Here is an 8,964-nt window from a genome sequence, read left to right on the forward strand (position 1 = left end):
TAGGCGTCCATCTCTACACTTACAGCCTCCGTTCAATTGCCTAGAAAGATGAGACCATTGCCCCAGTCTTCTATGACTCTCATGTTGTGCATCTAGGGTCAGCCTAGCAAGATGTCGTAGTCCACTCCCTTCATGACTATAAAGTCAACATAGAATTGGACTCATACGATCTTCACTGGCCAATTCTTTAATGTGCCAAATGGTTTCACCTTCATTCCATTAGTCAATGTGACGTTGAACCTAGCAATCTCGACCGGTGGGTTACCCCAAGTTTGGAGTACTGCATGGCTTAGCGCCCTAACTCCCACTCCCGTGTCTATGATTCCCATTCTTGTGACATCTCCAAGATCTAAGACCGACATGACTACACGCATCTCTGTGCCTTCCCAGAAATCATTGACGTGCAAGGACTTAGGCATGGAGTGCAGCGTCAAGCTTGGTAATTGTGTTTCTACGTTATGCTCATGCAAGTCTGTGGCAACTTGCTTATTTGATTCTTCGATCCACTATTTCAGCTCTTGCCATAGTGCTGGATGTTTCCTAAGTAGGTCTCCTAAGCTTAGAGTCACAAGGGTACCCAGCCACCAATGTATTAAGGAGGTTGCTAGCTACTTGCCTCTCTCCTAACTCCACGGTTCTTGGCTAATGGCCTTGACTAATTTGCTTGCTAGTAGCATTTAGACTTTGTCTAAGTGGCACTGCTTGTGGTGCAATTGCATCCCTCAATTTTGGTCGTGGGGGTGAGACTGGCATGCTTATGCTTGAGAGATCATCAATCTCATCTTCTAGTATGGGTTCAACATCTTTTACGTGCAATTGGGCTTCTTTTACCACTCCTTCACTTTCTCGATGGCTTCAAGTTGGGGTACTCCTTGACCTTAGCACTTTCCTTTTGAGCCATCTTTGGAGCTGACATTTCTACCTCTACATCAGTGACATTCTTTCCATCAAGCAAAATTGTGGCACTTTCGGTTTTGAGCGTGACCTTAGCATCTAGTCTCTTCTTCCTTCATCTCCAACTCTTCTTCCTGACCAACATGCTTTGTCTATGCGTGGGTGATGATATGGAATGGGATAGCTATGGCCTCCCCATCGAGTGTCTCGACACCAAACAACCCCAATGGGACCGATGGCTTGTTTGTCAAACTAGAGGATGGCTTCTGTCTAAGGCAATCAACAAAGAGATGAGTGATTCCACACTTAGCGCATCTTAGGTCAATCTTGTCTCTATTTGCTTACTCCCTCTCAAGGCAGCGCGAAGAAACGTGCCCTAGGTGACCACAAGTCCAACACACGATTGTCTCTTGGGTCTACCCTCCTAGGCCTTCACCTCTCGCTCCACCTAACTCCATCACCAATAATATGGTCAGTAGTCCATAAGGGCTGCATTGCCTTCTTCGTCGTACAATGTAAGGGTGTACATAAGGCTCTTCACCATTCAGCTCCTCCACATAGTGGACTGGAGTGTCACTCAATGCATCGATTACGTAGGGTCCAAGTGGTCTAGGGATACTTGTAGGGTTTATCTCCATCCTAGGGATGGTCGGCTTAGTGTCATTAGGTGCTAGGAGGGCCAATGGGACTACCCTTCCAAAGAAGTTCGGTGGCCTATTCACAAGGTAGGGTTGATCGTAAGGCTCCAAGTATGGGAGTCTCCGAGAGGTAATCGACAATGCATGGCATCATGGCCGAACCTACTACAATTAGCACAAGGTCATGACCTAGGGTCCTGACACTCAGCTAATAGGTGGTTTCCACCACAATACATGCATTGGACATGTGGGCACCTTGGTCATCTCATCATCTCCTTGCAATTTGGCTATTACCATCTTCATCTCTTCTAGCTCTTGTCTTGAATCAGTGCCCTTCCCTTTAACCTGAGCACTTGGGCCTAATCTCTCACTCGGTGTTGAAGCTCTCTCAAAATTTCTAGCGCTGGAATCTTCTTGATTCGAGCTCCTAGAGCTTCTCTCCTTGAGCTAGTCGTCCACTCTAATAGCTTCTTCAAAGACCCTTGCCAACGCATCTCACTGCAAGCTCGAGTTGCCTGCCAAGGCTTTATAGAGCTCTTCACTTTGTATTCCATTAATGAATATTGTGGACACCACTCTTTTGTTGGTCTCTTGCCCATAGGGATTCTCTTGAAGAGGCTCCTCACATGGGTCACGTAATCTCGGATGTCCTCTTTTTCTCTCTTCTTGACATTCATGAGTTGCACTAGCAGGTTCTTGGAGTATCCTGGTTCGGAGAATCTCTTAATGAAGAGATTTTTTAGGCCATTGAAATCGGCTTGCTCAGTAGCTTCTAGACTCGTGTACTAGGTCCTACCCTTATTGTCTAAGCACAGACCGAAAGCTTGCGAGCGTTGAGTGAGATCAGTGAGGCCATTGGCCTCGCAAACCTACTCAAACTGCTCTATGAAGCTATTCGTTAGTTGGCTGGTATTTGTCCAGCTTCTTCGCTACTATGAGAATTTTTTATTGGCTCTTAAAGCCTTGGCTAACTCCTAGCCCTATCAGTAGCGATGTTGCTAATGTTGCAACACTCTGCTCCACTGCTGTTTTATCTAGCATCCATATTGTTAGAAGCTTGCTCTACATGAGGTTTCCTTCTAGGGCTCTCTCATTCTTTGTCCAATTTCTACCAACTAAGGCTAGCACTCTCTAGATCTCTCGTATTTCCATGCTCTGGCGTAAGCTCCTAGTCTGTTGAGCATGGTTGTAAGCAACTATGCCTTGCAAAGCTTTGCGTGCTAGATTCCTCTCCTCCTCAAGGTCCTCTATGATGTCCTCTGCAAGTCTGCCACAATGTCCTAATCGGGTTTGACATCATATTTTCTCACTAATTGCTAGATCGCCTCAAGAAAGTCTCCTAGGTCAAGTTCTTTGTTGCTTTTATGATCTGAGCTATCCTTTTCCATGTCTAAGATTTCTTGTTCTGCCAAGTTGTCGACTAGGTTGATGAGATCGGGTAGATCCACTTTCTCGATAGTGTTGGTCTCACTGCATCTGGCTTTTCAGTTGTGTTCTTTGCTTGGTCCTACACTTGGGGATTTGATCACTTGTCTATGTCCTATGATCTTCTCTTACTGGCGGGTTCTTTCAAGTTTTTATGTCTGAGTGATTTCCTTGTTAATTACAAACAGTCCTCAACTTACCGTGCACTGTGCGCAATCAGGCTTTTAGCTTTTTTTAAGTGTGTTTTGAGTGCTAGAAATCTGAGTGAGTGAGAAAACAAAGTGTCTAAGAGGCTCTTGCACTCTTGTTTATGGGTTTGGCTTGATAGGCTTGTATGTTCGGTTTTTGGTCGCACTTTCTGGCTGTCCTTGCCGATTTATAGGGTTTTGACTATGCCTTCCGCTCAGTCAAGATTCATTTGGGGGTTTACAACTATGTTTGATGCCGCTAATGGGCTAGATAGTCAATAGCATCGCCCCTATGTCTGCATCTTGCTTATTCTTCTATTCCTTGAGCCAGAAAGGTGTTTCAAGTGTTTGTATGGCCTTTAGAGGTTCGTACGGCCAATGTCTAGGTGGGTCTAGTCCGAAATTTAAAAATTTTGAGAAAAATCAAATTCAATCCAATAGGTCTGAAGTGCAGGGGCCGAGTGTATAATTCAGGCAGGCCAAATGGCCAAGGGCCAAGTGAAACTAGGCCAAATTGGGATGTCCAAAATGACACGTGGCACAAGTGGACAGAGGTTAAATATGGAGTTCGAACGGTCTGAATGGTTGGTGGGCCAAATGGATGTGGCCGAGTCGGCCAAGTGAGACCAAATGTCTAAGGGTTGAGTGGATGTTGTGTCCGAGGGGGCTGAGTGGCCGAATGGGACTGGGCCCAATCAAGTAGGTTGAGAATTGGGCAGGTCGAGTATCTAGTGTGTCCGAATGTGCAGCTCAGTCAGTCAAATCCAAGTGGGATGAGTGGTTGTGTCCGAGTGAGTAAGGCTGAGTTGGCCGGGTTGAGTAGGCTAAGGACAAGTGGCTGAGGGTTGATTCTAGGATTCGGCCCAGAATCAAGCCACTCGGATGGGCCGAATGCAGTGCATTTCTTGTTAAAATGATGAAAAATCCGACAAACCAAGAGATTCAAGGCAAGGTAATCTTCGAGCACTTCCAGATCATATCTATGGATTAAGGAGAAGGATTGAATATACCTGTAGCATGCAACAAACTTGTCAATGGCAAGATCGAAGCAAATCCACGTAATGGAGCTCTCTCTCTCCCTCTCTCTCACACACAATCAAGGTTTCAAATGAGCTCTCCCTTGGCCTCTTGGCTATTAAACCCCTTCCCGGCAAAGGTCTTGACACTCATCATCACTCACTTGTCGACCTTAATCCCTTTGAGCACTCTTTTTTCCCTATTTTTCTTGATTTGTGCCCTGTTTGGGCCTGTTTTACAACAACAAACCTAGGCTTTTCCAATCTGATTTCTTAATCCTAACCTACTCTAAATGCAACAAGAATCGAAAGCAAAGTATTGAAATGATTTCTCCTACTCTCTTAATCATCAAACCACCAAAATAACCAAATTACTTACTTGTTGTGAAGATTAAAAAAACCCAAAACTTCCTACATATCTCGAGCTTCGGTTCAGGGATGAAACCCTTACTTCGAGCATGCAAGCACTCAAGCTTGAATCTGTTGGTCCCGCTAATGGAACCAAAATGTAGAGGGAGCTCACGCTCAACCGCCAAGACCCACGGACCGCTTATTTGTTCAAGCGTTTCAAGCAAGCACCTATGGCTATCTAGCCAATGCACCTTTGATCCTACTAGGGTGTAGTGAGCTTACCTCGATGCCTGAATGAGTTGCCTCCTCCCTCAAGCACACTGGTAGCTCCACGATTCTTGATGCAAGCTCAAGCATCCTCAAGCCTCCACCTCCAAGCTCCATCCTACATAGCTGCGCACAAGACAAGAGAAGAGAAGAAGAAGAGAGGAGATGGTGGAGAGCTTCACCTCCTTGATCCCTCACCCTCACACACTCACTCCCTCACACTCCCTCTCTCAAAAGCACGCACAAGCAAGCAAAGAGAAGAGAAGAAGAGAAGAAGAAGAGTCTCTTGTTGCCACACACCAAAGAATGAGCTCTCATTCACTTTTTGGAGTTTATATACATGCCCTTAAATCCCTTGGGCGGTCATCCCCTTTTTTACATGATCGGTCATTGTGGCAAGGTCCTCTTTTCCATTCCCTTCTGCTTGGCCTATTTCTTTAGCCTATGCTCGTCTATCCTTTTACAATTTGCACAGGAGGGAGCCTGGCGCTCTTTTACAAAAGTTTTGGGATTCCTTTCACTTAAAATTGTGCTTTTGCCTTTAACTTGATTTTAGAGGCCGCCTTTGTGCCTTTGCTTGTTCTATGTCCTGCTTCTTCCATTTCATCCACATTTCACTTCTTTTGCTTCCACCTGAAGCTATGGTTAACAACAAGTATTATGAAATCCTAGTAGGTATGCAATTGCTTTTGTTAATTTTAAAGCCTCCAAGTAGTCCATCAAACGCAACTCTATGTGATCAAAATATTTTTTAGGTTAACTTTGTGTTTTGGAACTTTAAAGGTTTCAAAATGAATTCAACATAAAGGCATATATTAAGACCAAGATATTTATAAAGAAACCCCGATATTTTACATTCCCTTAGAGAAATCAAGATGATGCTCATCTCGAGAAGACTTGGGTATTGATTTATGCAAGGATGCTCCCAAAATGATATAGTTCTATTAATAGGGGATTCTTTGTATATGTTTGATGAGAAAATATTCCACCCTAGTACATATCTTCTAATTGGTGCAACATCTTGTGGTACAACTTATCAAAGGCTTCTTTTATAGTACCTCAACATCTTCTAGGGATTTGAAAGGAACTATATTACAAATCTATGGCTTTGTTTCTTGCTCTATAATGATGGTTGGTTTTTGGTCCATGTCAAGTATTTCCTCTTGTAGCTTCAGTTTCCCTTCCTAATATTTCTCCTTTAGGGAGCATTTAAGTTAGTAGGCTCAAATGTGTCTAGTCTTCTTACATCAATAACATTAGCGATTGAGACTCCAAGTAAGTTTAGAATGATTATCTTAGAGGCGCCCCATCTTGTGACACTTTTAAAGCACCAACAATAGGGACAAATCTTGCAATTTATATGTCTTGGCTTATCCCATTTAAAGCATTTGCGTTTTTGATTGGTTGCAATACCACGGACCTTTTTCGTCAAATGATAGAAAAATTAATTCCTAAGAAGTCTAGCATTATTGCTTGTATAGGGTACCTATCGGACAATTCCATGATTTTATTTACACTTGCCTCTAGACCTTTTTCATCAAATGATAGAAAAAAACATTCCTAAGAGGTCTAGCATTGTTTCTTGTATAGGGTGCCTATCAAACAATGCTATAATTTTATTTACACTCGCCTCACAACATTTGATTCTCTAATAAAACCATATCATTTATTATTTTTGCTCTGATTAGCTTTTTACAAGATACATAGGGAGCTTCTCTAGGTTCTTGGGTCTAACATATCTTGAAAGGTTAGTTCATTGTTTGGTTCACCCTAGATAGCAAAGCTTTGTGCTATTCCACATCTTCTTTTGCTTGCTTTCCCTCCATATTCTTGAAGAAAGTCAATGCATTTTTCTTGGAAGTGCCCTAACTCATTACATTGGAAGCATTGGTGATTGAGACATCCATTTTGAATGTGCCCAAGTTCATCATATTCAAAGCATTGTGGGTAGCCAATTGTTTGCCTAGATCATTGAAATAGTTTTTTTTACCCCTTCAAATGTGTGCAAGCTATTTTTGAGGCTGATTTATATCCCACTAGATCCTGCCAAGGGGCTCAGCCCATATGAGAGTGTCTTCTAGGTCAGTGAACCTCATTGCTTGAAGTTAGCCATTCAAGGGTGGATTTCCACCTTTCTTCCTTCCCCATTGAATTCAAGAGGTTTAACCTATTTGAGAAGGGATTTTGACCACTTGGACATTGCCCTCACAATGGAATTTTTCACTAGCCCAAGCACCCTTTTACAATCATAATCATCCATAGGATGTGGATAATAATACAATGTACAAACAAGAAATTTTTGTGAAGAAAAATGAACCAAAATCATGTCACCCTCAAGAGAAGAAGACTACCCCCTTTGAATGTGGAAGGGAAAGCCATAGGGATTACCTTCTTCCCATCAGCTGCAAAAGTAGGGAAGGATGCACCCCTGCCAGTCTTGGGTAGCAAGTAGTGAAGAATTGATCAGTCCAACAACCTTGGTCAAAATATCTACAAAATTATATGATGAAGGCACAAACTCTAGGTGCATGTTTTCTAGCTTAACTTACTCTCTTGTGAAGTGAAAGTGTGATGATCAAATTACCATCAAGTTCTATAGCAGTTTGGTTGTCACACGAGACAATAGTAGGAGAGATGCACAAAAAATGAAGCATTGTCCCAACAAGCTCCTCAAATAGACATTTTTTGTGGTACCATCAAAGAGAGCCTGATACTCTACCTCTACCATGGAAGCACCACCGTCTCTTGTTTATGGCTTGACCAAGAAATGGGAGCTATTTCCAAAGAAAATATGTATGCCATTATGGAAGCATCGAGTATCAAGATCTCCCACCTTGGTAAAATCCTTATAGCCCTATAAACATAAAGCACGACCATAAGTTAGTCCATGAGAATATATATACCAAAACATAAGTGATATTTTATGAGTAGAAAAATACTAACTAAGAAAGCTAACTAAGTATGCAAGATCTGGCCTAATGTGAGTCAGCTAAATAAGTTTTCTTACAACTGAGATAGCAAAATCTAAGCCAATGTGATGAATAAATCATTGGCATACAACAAAATGTAGTCAACCCCCTCTAAAGTAGATTTTACATAAAGATTTGAGTCATAAGCACTAGAATGGTAACCATGAGTTTGAAGGAACTCATCCATCCACCGGACTAGGATCACACTATGTGCTTCAACCCATAAAGAGCTCTCTACAAAGGAAAGACTATGTCTTTACACTCTACAAATGAAAGACAATGTCTTTACGATCTATTAAAGAAAATCTACGAGGCTACTCCACATAAATTTTCTCCTCCAACTAACCATTCAGAGAGGCACTTTTGATATCCATTTGGTAAAGTAACCAATTGGTGTGAATGGCTAGTGGAAGTAGGAGACAAAATGATGTCAATCATGCAATGGGTGCAAAGGTCTCTTCATAGTCAACTCCTTGCTTTTATCAATACCCTCGCACTACAAGGTGAGCCTCATATTTATCCAAATTTCCATCAACTTTAATTTGGTCCTTAAAATCCACTTGGTTCTCATGACTTTCTTGTGACTTAGATGATCCAGCTCATTTTGATCAATTCAAGCTTCTTTTCCCTTGCCTCATGCCATTGAGGATGTTGAAGAGTCTCTTACCAACTTCACACATCATGATAGCACAACTATACACTTCAAGTGGTAGGTGCCCATCATTGCCACTTTATTTTTTATTCTTTCAGTGACTATTGAATAAGAGAAGTCTGGTTACACCTTGTGACTATTGGAATTCCCACATTCTCTCTCTCTCTCTCTCTCTCTCTCTCTCTCTCTCTCTCTCTCTCTCTCTCTCTCTCTCTCTCTCTCTCTCTCTCTCTCTCTCTCTCTCTCTCTCTCTCTCTCTCTCTCTCTCTCTCTCTCTCTCTCTCTCTCTCTCTCTCTCTCTCTCTCTCTCTCTCTCTCTCTCTCTCTCTCTCTCTCTCTCTCTCTCTCTACGTAGATCTTTCTTTGCTCTTGCTTTCGCTTATGTGGTTCCACTTGAACTCTACCTTTCAACTAGTAGCAAAGCATGCATTCAAGGAGCTTCTTTGTCCTTTTCTTTAGCCCAAATTCAAATTTTTGACTCAAGGTTTCATGGAAACCAGTGTTTCTTCCTCCTAATATATGCATTGAGTCTTGGTTCTTTGAGATAGTGGGACTCTTAGTTCA

Source organism: Lygodium microphyllum, chromosome 11 (genome assembly GCF_053477565.2).
Source record: "Lygodium microphyllum isolate KBCC chromosome 11, Lygodium_microphyllum_v1.1.10, whole genome shotgun sequence".
Classification (NCBI taxonomy): Eukaryota; Viridiplantae; Streptophyta; class Polypodiopsida; order Schizaeales; family Lygodiaceae; genus Lygodium; species Lygodium microphyllum.